A 12352-nucleotide genomic window follows, 5' to 3' on the forward strand; every position below is an offset into this window, starting at 1 on the left:
CGGGATAGTCGAAGTCCACTTCCAGTACGTAGCCTTTGTTCGAATCAGGCGCGATACTATCGACGTCTATATGAGATGAGACCCATTCGAATACCCTGGTGGGTAGATAGTGACTCATGGCCCAGCTTACAGGTTGTTGGCGTCGAGATAGAGGATGTGTTTGGTCGGATTGCTCGGTCGTGACCTGGAACGTATTTGTTGTTGGCTTTGGAGTAGCGTTTGGAGGTCATGGAAAACCCGCCTCGCAGACCTTTCTCTACGAACAGGTGCATGTCGTAATCCGTCAGTAGTTTCAGTTCCACGCCGGTCTTTTTCAACAAGGCGTCCCAAGAGAGACCGGGGGATGAGAAATACCACACGGGGTCTAGGCCGTACTGTTTCAAGCACGTTTTTCTGAATATCTCAAACACGTCAGCCAGCAGCAGCACGTCGGTTTTCAAGTACAGGTCATGGTAGTCGCCCAAATTCTTGCAGCCCAGTTTGTCCCACATGTTGAGGGCATGCCCGTAATCGTCCAGGGTGATGGTCGGTTCGGTCAAGTTGCTGTAAAAGACGTCGATGGGAGGTAATTGCGTCTCGTCGAACTTAGACCAATCGTCCATGTATTCATAGGGGTAGACGCCCTTCCTCAGCAGCAGAGGTCGAGTATCGGCGTCGGTGTATCTATTGGTGATGTCGAAGTCGTCCGGGTCGTTGGCGTTCACCAGACTGTCTAGAGACGACAGCAGGAACTGAACGCTGTTGATAAATTTCAGACCGTCTAACGAGAACGAGATGTATTTTTCCATGTTGTTGGGGATGCACGTTATGTTGCCGTCGACCTTCGCGATGGCCTGCATGATCAGGTGAGAATCGTTACTGCGAGGATTGTGAAACACGACAGGGATTTTGATGGTTTTGGGATTGATTTTGAGCTTCAAGTTGCACGTGTTGTGAGAGGCACCTCTGTACTTACCGGTGACGTGGCAATGATCTCTCACGGATGCGCCGCACAGAGGTTCGGCGCACACGTCGCATTCTTAGCCTTCTAATGAGTTCGCTGGTCATCCTTCGTCATGCGCATTTGATGATTGTGGTTGACGAATTTCAAGATGTTGTCGTTTTCGTCGGGCATGTCGATTCGGACGGACGTCTCACCCACGCCTTGGCAATCCTCCCAGTGCGCTTCCAGCAGGTCAGCTCACGTGAAGCTGTGCAGGCACTGTTCGCAGAAGTGTTTTTTCCCGTTGTATTGTGATTGATCGTACAACAGTATGCTGAAACTTTTTATCCACTCGTAGTGATACTTGTCGCCTCGCTGGATCATGAATAAATTTATCGTCTTGCGTCCGTTCGGTAGGGGGCTGATCCTGTGCACGATCGTTGTGTTCACTTCGTGTCCGAAGACGTTGATGGCTATGTGTTTATTCTGTTTTTCGAGTTTGGTGATCTTGAAGATGGGAGTGGGTACGTCTATGCCGTCCCAGTTGAACCCGTCGTCTTCGGGATAGTTCGAAGGTCTGTCCGAATATGCAATCGTCGCCTTTGTTTTTGACGTTGACCATGGCTTGTTTTTTCATGTAGTATGGTAGCATGTCCCGGTACGATCCCCCTTTGAGTTCGCTACGTCCAGATAGACCGTGTCGATGCTTCCCACGACCCAACCCGAACCCATGTGCGTGTAGCATTCCAGGGATTCTCATATTTTTTGCAACGAGGTGTCGATAGACGCGTCGATGAATTCAGGTTGTGTTGCGACTTCTTGCTTGCCTCTGAAATAAGGCTGAACGTGCTCGGTGCTACCGTTGGCCTGCTGTTTTTCCAGAGACATTTTCACCGTGATTTGAAATTTGAGGCTTCCCAGATCGTTCAGTTCCTCGATGACTTTGTCGTCGACCAGCGATTTGATCGACGTCCATGTTTTGTCGACGTCCAGCCTCCAGCCTCTCAGATACTTACCTATGGCGTGCTTTGTCCGTGGGAAGCGTAGTTTGACGGGTTTGTGTTCCTCCAGCAGTTCGACGAGCTCGGCTTTCCTCATGCGTGAATAACCTCTGAGCCGAGGTTCCTACGCTTGGAGTTTGAGCTGTTTCACCGTGGGAGTGGGAGGTTGTTCGTTGACTTTTTTCTAAATGGAAAATAATTATATCCAGATGCGAAGTCAAATCTCTAATAGAGTTTTTCACTATGTTCAGATGCGAAGTCAAATCTCTAATAGGTTGCATTTTTGCTGTATTCAGATGCGAAATCTCGCTATTAAATGTTAGCCACCCCGTCAATACGTTGGATAGTTAGCCTTTCACCGGACTTAAGAATTAAAATTGATTATTTCCTAAAATATTACCCAGATTGTCACGAACAGTTTGCATGTACCTCTGTATGGACATCATGTGTATGCCAATATTCGGTGGTGCATTTCCTGCTGCAGGTTTCGGTTTTTCCTAGCAGCACGTACTGGCAATTATACGGTGCACGTTTCATCTTTATATATACACATAAATATATTTTTAGTCTAATTGTTTGGCAATCAACACGATTGCCGCTAGACCCAGCGCCACGAAAATCAGTTCCTGGTCTTTCTGGTCCGGGGAAGGCGTGTAATACTGAGAGAGGGTGGGTTTGTCGCCGTATTTGTATTCTCTCATGGCGTCATCGACGTTCTTGAACGTTTGAACGGCGTGGTTTTCGCGAGTGAGTTGGTCGTTGATGAAATCTCTGCATGCGTTTTTGGGAGTACTCAGCTTGAGCGGCTTGCTGTTTCTCCACGGCCAAATCGTGACGTTTACGTTCCGCTTCCATTTCGGTCGCGTTCGGTTCGACGTTCGTTATTTGGAGAAGAGATAATTGCTGCCGGAAAATGCCAGGGCGTTGACTAATGCACCACCGACCATCATGGCGATCGTAGCCATTCTTTTATGTTATGTGGTTCTTTTAATATTGCTTTAAAATATTTTCCGGTATAATTCCTTGTTTCACGAAAATGTCCTTGCTGGCCATCGCCATCCCTAAGTCCATGACAGGCATGCCCATGTTGTGCACGTTGAAATCGAGTTTGATCGTCGGCTGTTTGAGAACCATTTTCGTAACCTACGGTTAGTCCGGTGACCACGGCGGCGTGATATGCATTGTTGACAAATGTTTTTCCTTCGAACAACATCGTGTGTATATAAAATATATATATTTTTAAAAAAAAATTATAACATAACATGCGGATTTATTTCTAATTGTGATTGCGTCGTCTGCTGTTGCATTGTGGATGGCAAGACGGCATTCATGATGGACATGCTGGCAGGATACTATCGTGACCTGTTTGACCACATCCTCATTATCTGCCCCACTATACGGGTGAACAAGACGTACACGGAGAGGGGAATCTACGCTGTTCATCCTGGACAACTGCAGCGCAGTCGAAGTCAAGCTGTATGCAAAACCGGTTCCCATACACCTCAGCGACGGCTTTGTCCCCTGCCGATATCCCATCGAAGCTTAACTTGCGTGAAAACTTTTCCCATACGTATGTCATTCGATTTGCAGGTAGCCCAACGAAGTCCTTGATACAACATGTTATTACATTCGTTCTCGGTTCTCCAGAGTTCCATATAAGTGAAAAATATGTCGCTGTCGTCAATGCTCAGCACCTTGTTCCCACTGATTTTGATGGCGGTTTTCTTGACGATGGGGCGACCCAGGATCCGCACGATCGTGCGTTTGTTGTTCGTGGACTCCAAAGTGATGTGGAAAGCCAGTCTAGCCGTTCCAGGGAATCGAACCAGCAGCGTTTGGTTTTGATCGATCATGCTCAGATTGTTGGGGATGGTCACCGACTGAGGCACGGCTTTGACACCGAGCGGCTCTCTCTATCTTTGGAAAGGATCTAGCTTTCGGCCGTATTGCGACATTGTTTATACTGAAACTATATCATAAGTTTAATATAAAAAATAATAATGGCTGACGATATTCAGATGGACGATTCAGACAACGACGACGAAGCAGAGGACACTTTGTTCATGGGCGACACCGTGGGAAACGAACTTTTAAAGCAGACCATAGAACATTATTACAATGCCCTAAAGCGCGATAAAAATTACGTCGAACCATTGGGACGCGACTGTCCCAGTTCAAAATCGACAACGAAGGGACACCGTGATTGAAAGCCCAGCCGGAGGTCGATCTCATGAACAAACACAAGAGAAAACTGCTCGCCCTGTCTACACTAGCCAGTCGCCGTGGCGGTAGTCAACTGATCCGCGACGAATTAAAGCTGCGAGATTACTTCTGCTGAAGTTCGTACGAGATCTGCAAAACGTAAGAACCGAACTTGGTGCCGGCGCCGATCCGAGAGAAGTGCTCCAGCGTGCCAAAGAAGCGTTGGACGAAATCGAAAAATTATTGAACCAGTACTGGGACAAACCCTTGCCCGGTTTCGAACTTCCCCTTAGGGAACTTTGTAGCCTAGACAAAGCCTTGAAAAATGTGCACAGAGTAAACTGAATGAAATCGACGAGCACATCGCTTGCGAGAAAAGAAAACTCAGGATCGTGGACCACGAGGCCATGAAAAAGAGATTGCGCGACCTGGAAGACGAGAGACGGACCCGATTGGAAGCCACTTCCTCTAACCGGGAAGACCTCCGATCGCAGATCAGCCGCGTGCGCGAAACCATCGACCGAGTCTTGAATGAAGATACCACATTGGCTGACAGGATCCGAACTCTGTTCCGGGAACAAGGGATCACCATCGCCAGCATTCTGACGGCTTTGGGCTTCATCATATCGACCCTGGTCGTATCGCTGATGGGCGGCTCACCACCAAGCCCATCATCATCATCCTCATAAGGCGACTGGATCAAAACACATTTGAAATCTCTCGGCAAGGCCCTGCCTAAACTGGCCGGCATAACTGCCGAAGAACTGCCTGGCATCTTGGGCAGCATCGTTTCCTGGTTGTTAGGCTTCTTGTCAAAAATGGTCACGTGGGGCTCGGTCAAAACCTGTGGGCTTTCGTAGTCGCCCCTGCGGGTCTGGTGTACGTCGCAGCTAAGGAAGTTTTAACCATATGAGGCACAGTCTGACCGTGATCCCGCCGACCACCAGCACCGTTTTGCGATCGACGTGCCGCTGGTTGTTTGCCTGCATGTACAGGGGCAGCTGCTGCTGTTGTTGTTTTTGTGGTGGTTCTACTTCTGGTGTCAGTGCCACGATGCCTCGTTTCGTACTACGGCACGACTTGAGTTGCGTTATTGATGTCCGGGTTCAAGCCCAAGCGATGATGATTTCGTTGTTGTAGCCCACCACTCTGTTCACCCTCAGTTGCATATCGCTCGGAGCCATGTACATCCCGTGATGAACACACGTAGTCAACTTTCGAACAGGCGTATTCCAGTGCGTTTTGATAGCGTTTGATGGCACTCGGTAGAACGACCGGTCTAGCAATGGCATCCTCAACGTTAACCACGAACTGTTTCTGCTCGTTGTAAGCCGTCCCTTCACCCACGATGCTGGAACACGTTTGCGTCTGAGCGCCCAGCACAGCCAACACTTACGTTCGAATAGAATCGTTCAATCTGACGACACCGGCACTAGTAAACCCTTTCGAAGTGTCCAGCATGAACATTTTCCAATCGTCTGCGGGTCCCTGCTCAAACCTCCAAACACGGTAATCCTTGCTGACGTTGAAAGCCATGTAATTGTCGTTCCACTCGGTTGTCGTGACGTAATGATACTACTTGTAACCCCAATCTTTCACCAGCTGTTTGCTGGCTTCCACGAGAGACATGTTGTGAATGATGGGAATGCCCAAACCGTGGCTTTGACCCAGCAAACGCAAACATGTTCGTACGTACATCGTTCGTATGGATTGTTTACGGCATTCCACACCTTGTCCTGCGGAATCGGGGCGCTGATTTCTTTCAGGATACGTCTTATCTGGTAGTACATGTGAAACGAGAATACAGACCGACTCTGCGCATCACGACGAGTGTCGTTCAACGTCCTGCCGCACCTGGTCGTCTCGCACCACACGGCGAAATTGAATTGATTCTGCCAGAACTGCATCGGGTTGTTAAACCAAGCGTGTACCGTTTTCACATTCGTGACAGAAAACACGTAATATTTAAACACATCGATGAACCGAACTATGAAATGTAAACCATCCTTTGCATCGACCAGAATACTCGGTTGCGTTAGATCAGTAGCACTTATATTGTCACTTTTAGAATGAAACACTCCAGGTTTGTACATATTGAATTGTTACATTAATTCTAGTATGCATATCTACTTTCAATATGTACGTAACGCTTATGGAAAAAACGTCCGTTCACCTGCTGCACGCCATCGATAATATGTCGGGTCAGCTCGAAGTCGCACTCTGCGATATCGCCTACTACCCGCGATGGATCAACATCAGAGGCAGCAACAACAGGCTGATCATAACGACAAACGCAACCAAATAACGGATGGCTACTACAGCATGTGCTCCCTCAACGACGAAATCTTCAAACCCGCAGGAGCCGAACTCAAAATGAATGACTCAAACGGCACGGTTGTGTTAACCAACAACGGAAAAAAACGACTTGAGACTCAGTCGGCCGTTGGCTGGAACGCTCAGGTTGATGTCGAACAACATACCACCGAAAACCACCGTGACCGGCACGAAATTACCCAATCTCGTTCCGTATCGCGGACTGTGCATTCATCTCGATCAGCTGAGAACGACCGACAACGTTCAAGACGAACGACCTTCGACCCTGCTTAGAGCCGTGCCGGTGAAAACGGAAAAGTACAACGACGGCAGAACCGAATCGTTTTCGTCGCGGCAGTACAAGAAATTAATCCCAGGCAACATCATGGACTTGAAAATATCAGTTTTAGACATTAAACACGATCCCGTAAGTATAGGATATCTCAGTACGACGCTGCACATACGACAATGACGGAGTCTCATGGTTCAGGAACACGCATTATAAAATGCACCAACAAAGCAATCTCCGTCCAGGACATGCGCGGATTCGAAGAACCCAGAGTCAACGGAAAACTGTACGCCTTGCAACTGAAAAACAACATTTACAAACACGTCGAACTGACGCCCTCTACTGCCGCCGGTGGTTGCAAGAACAACAACCTAGGCGATTTCGTCGATACCGAAGGAGCAGTCAACAAATCTCGGTACGACCTGATCCGCAACGACGAGGAAGAATGGACAATAACCCCAGCCTTCCGTGACAGCCTGTTCCATCTGGACGACATCGCGACCACGGCCGTCTCCAGAAACACGCACTACACTCTCATCTTCAACGACGACAACAAATGGGTATTAGTGCCATCCCAAATTGACTGGAATCTCAACATCACGCTCGGCTCTCCCCATGTTTTCACAGACAACAAAAATCACTACCTGACGAAAGTCATGAAGAACGGAACGCTGCTCGTGGCTTACGTCCCTACGCAAAGACTCAGCGTGATCGTCAGCACAGCACGTTGAGGCAAAGAGTAGCCCACATGCTGTCGAGCAAACCCGGGACGCAAAACGTGGGATTGCAGATGGTATCGGAATTCGACAGTGTGGTAAACATCCTGGAAAATCTGCCGGCGAAATCCACGCTTTACATCCAAGTCTATCTCAGCGAAATCGTGAAAGGGATCAAACTCCGCTGGGCCAAACAACAACAATACCAAGTTAGCTCCATTTTTGTGCGGGTGAACGTTAACACCTACACCAGTCTGCAGGGAGTCACCGTGACCGTGGAAGACACAATATCGCTCACCAATATTTTCCTACTCGAGAACATACATCTCATGGGTTTGAAGTGCACGTCCGAGGAATTATCCGATAACCAATTGAAAACCAATATATATTCTCTATATTTGCTGCAAGATACTCAGTTTGTTTCTGAAAATGAATCATTACTGAGGTCTGAATGGGGTTACAATTGTGTCTTTAATTGTCATACTTCCCAGTCACAAGGTGTTGTGGTTTTTATTGAATAATAATTTTGAATATGAATTACATGATACATATAAAGATGATAATGGTAATTACTTGCTTATAGATATTTCAGTGTTTACATGTCTAAATGGATGACTTAAATATATCTATTTGTTCCGTCAACTGTAGGGGCCTTAATGATTATGCTAAAAGAAAGGATGTTTTGAATTTTATGAGAGCTAAAAACTATCATATCTATTTTTTGCAAGATACAGTGGACTCTGTCAATACCGGCCTCTCTTAACACCGGCAATCTGTCTACATCGGCACAAAGTTTCAGTCCCGGCAGAAATGCACGTTATTATCATTTAGAAACCTCTGTAAACATCGGCATCTGTCTATTCAGGATATCGGCATTGTTTTTCAGTCCCAACGAACAAGTTGTTATGAAAACGAATCTGTAAAAACCGGCACATGAAAGACGGCGTAACCCTTTGATGCAATTAGGTCCAAATGATGTAACAACACAATTCGCTGTGACTCCCGAGATTATTCAGAAACGGGAAGTGTTAATCAGTATCTTGTTAATCAGTGAGTGGTACGTAACACTTACATAGAGTAATCAATACATGTAGTGGGCAGTTTGACTGTATAAACAAGCAAGTGTTTACATTTTGTTGATTCGCGGGTATCGACTCCCGTGATTATTCAGAAACGGGAAGTGTCAATCAGTTTCTTGTTAATTAGTGAGTGACACGTGTCACTTACATAGAGGCGAATCGTTTGATGGCGTGTATCGTTCGAAAGCTCTGAACATCAACAATATCACTGTACTCTTGCCGAGAGTATTTTCACATTTGTAAGAAGCGATTTTATTGGATAAAGATTGGTTTCTAACGACGCTTTTCACTACACTCTGCTTATAAGGGTCGTGGATTGGTCAAAATCAGACACACGTGACCTAAGCAGCCAATCATATCATGGAAATGGATACCGTCCTCGTAAACGAAAAGTTTTAGATTCAGACGAAAGGTTTTGGGTAAAATAATGCTATTCTGAACATATTAAGAAAGACATCGCTACCTATACGTAAATCATGGAACGTATTGGACATATCGTGCTAGGTTATGGCCTATGACAAAAATGCTTCGCATATATTTTCACATTAAGCATCGTGGTGAAAGCCGAGATGTAACTTGTCAGTGACTTGACTTACATTGCATGATCGCCAAAAGAATGGAAATAGTAATTTTATATGTACGTTTGACAACTTTTATGAATGTTATTGTTGATTTCAATTTATTTAATGATTTCCTCGATGTTTGAAACATCGTTACTTTGCTCTTTGACAATGCTATTGTAGACCCGCTGCGAAGCATAAACAAGAATCGTTGTTTGCAATAACATTGCGAAACATAGTTTATAATTTTAATTCTGCCGATAATATATGATCAGTTGAAATTTAATAAGAGATTTCAGACATTTTTATTTGATTTAAACAACATGAATGTGCATTCAGACACTGCCTTGTTTCTTATTCAAACATCTTGTTAATGCTAAAGTGACAGTACGACAGCGAACTTCCGTGTGCGCAGGCGTCATAAGCGAACCTAGCTAAACCGGCACTCTGTCAAAACCGGCATTTTTACTTGGTCCCGACTGATGCCGGTATTGACAGAGTACACTGTACTCACTTTTTGAAAGAAAAGGAACCTTTTATTAGAAGTGAATGGGGCTCTGATGTACTATTTAATAGTAATAACGGGCAGTCAAGAGGAGTTGCCATCATGTTTTCTAATAATATCGATTACAAGATACGTGATTCTTTTAGGGATGACATGGGCAATCTTTTGATGTTGAGTATTATTATATGTGAGAAAAAGATGACTCTAGTCAATATATATGGTCCAAATGTGGATGAACCTGAATTTTATGCCAGGGTGATGGATAGAATCAAAGCCTTTGGAAACTCTCATTGCATTATAGCCGGGGATTTTAATTTGTGTCTACAACAGTCTTTGGATACTTTTTATTATCAACATATAAACAACCCTAATTCTAGAAAGCAAGTGATTGAGATGATTGGGCATCTTGACCTTGTAGATGTTTTGAGAGACCATAACCCAGAAGTACACAGCTATACATGGAGGCGTCCTAATCCTATTAGACAAGCAAGGCTAGATTTCTTCCTGGTGTCTCAGAATTTACATTCATTTATTTGTCAGTCCTCTATAAATGCTGGATACAGAACAGACCATTCGCTTATTGACATTCAAATGAAATTCTCTGAAATGATGATCATGAAAGTACATATTGGAAATTCAATAATTCACTATTAAGGAATTCTAAATATGTTTTATCTGTTAAAGAAACCATTAGTAATGTTGTCAGACAATATGCTCCTTCATTGGATCATGATAGTGATATTAGTGAGGTCAACTTGGGTGAAATTGATTTTTCTGTTAATGATCAGTTGTTTTTGGAAACTCTTCTAATGGAAATCCGGGGTAAGTCTATTTCATATTCTTCATTTTTTTTAAAAACTAAATCCAAAAAAGAACAAGATTTATTAGATGACATAAAATGTTGAGAAACCAACTTATCAGATTGTAAGGAACAGGAGGAAAAAAGGACAGAATTAGAGGAGATTCGCAAAGCTAAGATGGAGGGCATTTTTATTCGCTCAAAAGCTAAGTGGATAGACGAAGGGGAGAAGGTTAGTTGTTATTTTTGAATCTAGAAAACAGGAATTTTGTAAATAAGGGTATGTCTCAGTTGGAGCTGGAAGATGGGTCTATTCTAGAGAGTACAAGCGATATAGTCCTTGAAGCAAAGTCTTTTTATGAACGATTGTACTCTTCCAAGGACCATGTCTTGGAAGATTGTAACCTTGCTGAATTTTTTTCAGAGGAAGATTTGTGTAGGCTCAATAAAGAAGAATCGAACTCATTAGAAGGTCCAATAACTTATGATGAACTTCTAAAATGTCTGAAGAAGGCCAAAAATAATAAAAGTCCAGGTTCGGATGGGTTCACATATGAGTTTTATATAAAAAAAAATGGAAAGATTTATCCCCTTTCTTGTTAAGGTCTTTTAATTATAGCTTTGCTAATGGTTACCTGCCAGTCACTCAGAGACAAGGTATCATTACCTGTATTCCAAAAGGAGATAAGCCCAAGCGGGTTTTTTTAAACTGGAGACATGTTACACTTCTCAGTACTGCCTATAAACTTCTTTCATCTGTTATTGCTGAGAGGTTCAAGCGCGTTCTCCCAAAATTGATCAGCCCTGATCAAACAGGATTCATGTCTAACAGATATATTGGTGATAACATAAGATTGATATATGATTTGATGAATTACACAGAATCTAATGATATTCCTGGAATGTTATTTTTAATAGATTTTGAAAAGGCATTGGATTCTGTCTCCTGGTCATTTATTAATAAGACATTATAAATTTTTTTGGAATTGGAGAGGACATTATCAAGTTTTAATATTCTTTATAATGATGCCAGATCTTGTTTGATTATAAATGGTACATTGTCTCCTTGGTTTGATGTTGAACGAGGCTGTAGACAAGGCGATCCTCTTTCCCCGTATATCTTCATCCTTTGTGTCGAGATCCTGGCTGGTCTTATAAGAAAGAATAATGATATTAAAGGAATTACAGTTAATGAGGAGGAGTATCTGTTGACACAATATGCAGATGATACAGAGTTTATTCTAGATGGTTCTCAGAAATCTTTTGAAGCTACAGTTGACACTTTAAACTTCTTTGCTGAATATCTCAGGTCTTAAGATTAACTATGATAAGTCTCAGGTAATATGGATAGGGGCAAGAAAGAACCGTTCAATCAGATACTTACCTTGTTTCAACATACAATGGAATCCAGAATATTTTAAGCTCCTGGGTGTAATATTTTCAACAGATTTAAATGTTATGGATCGAAAGAATTTTGAAAATAAATTATTTGAGATACAGTTAATTATCAACAGGTGGATGAAAAGAATAATTACACCACTTGGTAGTATTGCTATTATAAAATCATTACTGATTTCAAAATTGAATTATCTCTTTCTGACCCTCCCAAACCCCCCAGGAAACTTCCTGCATGAATTAAATAAAGTACTATTTCAATTTCTCTGGAGTGGTAAACCTGATAAGATCAAAAGAGTGGTTGCTTGTAAGCCTGTTAAAGAGGGTGGACTTGGTATGGTTGATGGACTTGGTATGGTTGAAGCTTCTTCTTATGTTAGTTCTTTAAAATTGTCTTAGATGAGAAAGTTGTTGGATATTGGCTATGATTCCAAATGGAAATGTTTGTGCTATGCTTCCACCCCCAAAATGGAAAATTTAGCTGTATTTGGTGATTCTTTTCCAGGTACACTCTCCAAAGATATTAAGAATGAATTTTGGCTTGATTGTATTTCTGCTTTTGACAAGTTTG

General features: G+C 43.5%; 1 protein-coding gene across 1 annotated transcript in view; it reads left to right on the forward strand.

Moving 5' to 3' along the window:
• Nucleotides 1-12352, forward strand: part of LOC124279515 (unconventional myosin-VIIa-like) — a 754149-nt gene that overhangs the window by 525257 nt on the left and 216540 nt on the right. The window lies entirely within an intron of this gene.

The sequence above is a fragment of the Haliotis rubra genome, unplaced genomic scaffold, assembly GCF_003918875.1.
Source record: "Haliotis rubra isolate DU_JTF1 unplaced genomic scaffold, ASM391887v1 Scf251, whole genome shotgun sequence".
Classification (NCBI taxonomy): domain Eukaryota; kingdom Metazoa; phylum Mollusca; class Gastropoda; order Lepetellida; family Haliotidae; genus Haliotis; species Haliotis rubra.